Source organism: Carassius carassius, chromosome 30 (assembly GCF_963082965.1).
Source record: "Carassius carassius chromosome 30, fCarCar2.1, whole genome shotgun sequence".
Classification (NCBI taxonomy): domain Eukaryota; kingdom Metazoa; phylum Chordata; class Actinopteri; order Cypriniformes; family Cyprinidae; genus Carassius; species Carassius carassius.
In genome coordinates this window covers 30211291-30216323 of record NC_081784.1, presented here as the reverse complement: position 1 = coordinate 30216323, position 5033 = coordinate 30211291, and the positions used below count along the sequence as shown (strand labels likewise).

The 5033-nt window shown below is 42.9% G+C and overlaps 1 long non-coding RNA gene across 1 annotated transcript; it reads right to left on the bottom strand.

The window, feature by feature from the left end:
- Positions 1 to 1157: 1157 nt before the first annotated feature.
- Positions 1158 to 2029, bottom strand: LOC132111231 (uncharacterized). Its single transcript, XR_009424768.1, has 3 exons — positions 1803 to 2029; positions 1344 to 1649; positions 1158 to 1263 (listed from the first exon to the last, which is right to left on the bottom strand). It is a non-coding gene; the product is annotated as an uncharacterized LOC132111231 (long non-coding RNA).
- Positions 2030 to 5033: the final 3004 nt, after the last annotated feature.

Here is a 5033-nt window from a genome sequence, read left to right as displayed (position 1 = left end):
CACTGCTCTGTGTGTGTGTTCACTGCTATGTGTGTGCACTTTGGATGGGTTAAATACAGAGCATGAATTCTGAGTATGGGCCATCATACTTGGCTGTATGTCATTTCACTTTAATATCTTAAATTGTGTTCCGAAGATGAACAAAGCTTTTACGTGTTTGGAACACCATGGGGTTAAGTAATTAACAACATTTTCATTTTGGGATGGATAATCCCTTTAACATGACATTTTTAATCGTTCATGACTCATATAGGACAGTAACATGGAACAGTTTGTGGAACTGTATATATTTTATACATTTTGTTTTGTTTTTGGTCTATGACTTTGGGGTAGGTAGGATTTTTTAAATGTTTTTGAAAGGTCTCATACACCAAGGCTGTATTTATTTGATCAAAAATAAAACATTAATATTGTGAAAAACTTAAATGTTCAAATAACTGTTTGTACTTTGTATTTGTGAATATATTGTAAAATGTAATTCATTACTGTGATCAAAGCTTATATATTATTTTTTTAAGCATCATTATAATATTAGGACATCTGTCACCCTGTACATGAAAGTGGGTCAGATAACCACACATTTCTGCATTTCCTGTGAGTCGATGTTGGTGTTCAGCTGGTTTTAGCTGGTTTGCTCAAAACACAATCCAAGCATATATATATATTGTTTTACTTACAGCTAAGGGTGGGCGATATGGCCAGAGTACACAGCTTCAATACTTGAGTAAAAGTACAGATACCCCTTACTAAATTTTACTCAAGTACAAGTAAAAGTACTACAGTCAGATGTCTACTTAAGTGAAAGTACTGGAGTACTTGGTTTTAAAAGTACTTGATTACAAGAGTACATTTTCTAAATATTGCATTACTACTGCCACAGTGCTTACATTTATGTACAGAAACATCCTACATGGAGTTATGAAAAATGTTAATACCTTGGAGAATGTAAACGGAATTGAAAGTAAAATCAAGTCACTTTTTTACCATGTTGCTTTATTTAACATTTCTCACTGGCCCACAAGGCAATAGCACAATGCTCTGACAAACCTCTGCTAGAGTTTTAATGGATTTTTTTGCACCCACATTTGAACCTGACTGTGTTAAACACACTCAAGAACATCAAAGCATATGCTCAGCTTACATTACCCTTAAGAAAAAGAAGTTTATTCAAGTGTGCTATTAGTATACATCTTTTAAACTAAAAATAGGAAAGTATACTTTTAGTTTACTTTTTATGTACTTCTCAGAAATGCTCTTTATGTACTTCTCAGAAATATACTTAAAATTACGTTTAAGTATACTTGACTTATACTTACAAAAATCTAAATATATTTAAGCTATACTCCTAGAATCTGTTTTCATTGTTTTATGGTATAGGGTGCTAGTATGCATCTTCTGTACAAAATTTTCAAAAATACACAAGTGAAGAAGAAAAAGAAACACCACCCAGCAGGCACAGTACATCAATGTGACGTCAGGAAGACGTTGGACTCCAACTAATCCAACGTCAGTCAGACGTCATATTTTGGTTGAAAATTAAAGTCGGGTTGACATCTAAACCCAACTTTGTTTGACGTCAAACTCCGACATCAGACAGACGTTGAATTTTGGTTGGAATTTGGTGAAATGCATGGCAGCACATTAAATATCTCAAGATCTCAGCAGAGCAGGATTAAACAACTCCACAAACAGCATTACCCGCTTCACGTATTACTAACCAGACTGACTTTATTTCTGTCAGACGTCTACAAAAGCTCTTATTGAAAATGTGTTTAATTTCCATAACAACATAACAGTTAAACACCATAACAGTGATTAGTGTTTCCATTAGTTGAGCTCTTAACACTTATTATATGTTTTGGCTATTGTGGCTGCTGTGACAGTTTGTTTGTTGAGCACATTTGCAGCATCAAAGAAATCTAAAGTGACATGAGATCAAGTGATGGCTGTTACCTGTTAATGGTTTTATAATCATAATGAAATAACGTGATTCGCTGATGTTTTTTAATCTAACAATTATGTTGTTCCATTAGTACATTCATATTACAAACCCTGTGTTTCTGCTACATGAGATCCAACGGTTTTATAACAATCAGTTAAAATCTTTTAACAAACATGAGCTCAAAAAACTTAAACTACAGTGACACACACAGACATCTACAATCAGCGTATGAATCTCAACAATGGTGACATGCTTCGTGCAGCAATGCATGCTGGGAGCCATGCGTTTTATACTATGGTGGCTCCCAGCATGCATTGCTACATGAAGCATGACACCATTGTTGAGATTCATATACTGATTATTGATGTCTATGTGTCTCGAAAGCTTTTTTTCTCCCAAAATGTATTTAAAAATAAAAATTCAGAATGTCTGATCTGAGCGAAGAAAGTATTGGCTCTTGAATATTGTTTATGAAAACTATATTACCTTATCTTTGTTTATGGCTCCTTTTATAACAAATTATGTGTTTTGGTAAACACTATTACAGGAACCACAAACTTACTAAGCCAAGAGTCAAACTACCCAACTAAAGCAAACACTGAGCACAATAATGGTGACCAAACATTTTCAAATAAAACGTCTCAGGTTACGAATGTAACCATGGTTCCCTGAGAGGGAACGAGACACTGCGTCCTCTGAGGGGACACTATGGGGAACACCTCGTCGTGACCCCTGTCTGAAGCATACTTTGAAAAACGCCAACGTGTTGGCCGGCCACAGCCTCTGACGTCACTACCAGCGCGACTATAAATATGCCCCCATAGGACCCGTCACTTATCTTCTTCGTGAAGCTTGCGTCCGAAGCATGGCAGGGAGCTAGAGGACGCAGTGTCTCATTCCCTCTCAGGGAACCATGGTTACATTCGTAACCTGAGACGTTCCCTATCAAGCGAACTTCGAACTGCGTCCTCTGAGGGGACACTATGGGGAACAGTATACCCACGCCGCCATGCTGAGGGGAGTGCAGACCAGAATCATGGCAAACACTAAGTACCCACTCTACCACTTCACCGGGAGTTGCCCCTGGGACGGTTCGACGGCTGTCTATGACATTATCCCTTAAGGCCAAAGGCCTAAGCTACATACCCAACTTACCTGTAGGGCCCTGGCCCGGGGTAGAGCTGAAGGCTTGGAATCACAAAAGATTCCTTTAAAGGGATACGGCTAAGAACCTGGCACTTTCTTCTACCAAGTCTTTGCCTGTCACACAGGGGCTACTGCTAGCTTTCGCAAAAACTTGCCGAAAGAGCTGTCCCAACAGTACTCTAGTAGCGGCGCCCTGTTCTAGATAGGTATCAGCGGATACCTGGGTGGAGTGGTGCCCAAGATGAACGGGGCTTTAACCGACTTAAGAAAGGGCACGAAGCAGCCGCGCAAAGCTTACCATATAGGATTTTAGAAAGAACGCAAAGTACTGGATTTCAGAAAGTGTGCAAAGACTTCACGTGCACACTTACCATAACATGGATTTACAAATACTGTTCTAAGGAGGGGCTTTCGTGGAACTCTGATAGAGCAGCTCGTAGATGGAATGGCCCGGGAGCAGATGAAGCCTCGATGAAGCCTCGGCCATGCCTGTACCATGGCGTCCAGCCCCCAAAGGAGCTGGATGAGTCAGAGGAAGCCAGAGGGGATAGTGCGATGCTCTCTCGAGCCGCAAAACCGATCCACCCAAGTCTGGCCAACCTCTCCAACTCTGCTTCAACACCTTGGTGCGAAGGCGCCATTCCCCGAGCCTCAGCCCCTGCCTCAGCAGAATGTCTGCTCTCACAGTGCGTCTCAAAACAGTATGTAGTACTGGAGCGCTCTGAAAGAACCGAGAATCAGTCTCCCATGAGAGGAGGACTCCGAGCTCCGAGCAGCATGCTCATAGGTGACCCTTTCAGAAAAGGGGAGCGCTGCCAAACTACCGCAAGAATTGCACACACAGCCCCCCATGTTGAAGGGGCTTGAGGTGTACAATAAATACACACCGATTGGATGAAGCCCAAGGAACACCGGGGCTAATCATCTCAAGAAAGGGAACGAAGCAGAGCGCGTAACCCTTACCGTACAGGATTTTAGAAAGTGCGCAGAATCTTGCGTGCACACTTACCACTTTACGTGGATTTCAGAAAGTGCGCAGAGTCTTGCGTGCATACTTACCACTTACGTGGATTTCAGACAGTGCGCAAAGCGTTAACGTGCACACTGACCACCATATGGTTTTGAGAAAGTACACAGTCTTAGCGTGTGTACTGAAAGGTTAAGCAAGGGTTACGTACTCACCCACCCTCCTGTACTGGAGTCCCGCTTGCGGGGCGCCCCCTTCTGGTCTGGACCGTCAATAAGGCGGTTACTATGAACATAGAACCATCCAAAGAATCATAGGTCCAGGACAGGAGACTGTTATGTGAGAAACTTTCCACCTAACCTCGATCAGGTGGAGGGCTGGTGGCTACAGGGGAATTAGGCAGGGGAGGATAAAAACAGAAGTTAAAACATAGGTTAAAAACATCCGGAGCTACTAGGTATCGCTCTGATCCGGGCGAGGACGCTGCCTCGTCTGAATCACATCCCTCAGACCCTGCTTACCTCTCCGTGACCCGCGATTCCCCTTGCCCCTGCCCTTAGGCGGGGGAGGAGCGCGAGCCGCGACACTAGCCTTCTGCGCCCGTCTCCGATCCTCAGATCGAGATGGGCCAGGACCCCTTTGTTGTTCAGGCTCGGACCTGGACCTTCACTGCCAATCGTGTGCAACGAAGCCACAGCCTGACCTGCTGCCGCGTATGATTTGCCATTTAAGCGGGAAGCATCCTGGAGGGGCTTAGATGGCAAAGAGGGAGATTTAAAAGGGAGATTTAAGAGAGGACGTTTCCCCCACAGAGAGATAGCTAGCCAGCATCTCTCTACAGGGGGCATCCTCTCATAGCCGTTTTCGTGCATGCCTTCGATATCAGCATAACTTGTATGCTGAAACCGATGGATGTGAGAGGAAAACGGCCTCTTCCATTTCTTTTTGACTTCTGCATGTAAGTCAGGCAAGAATGGA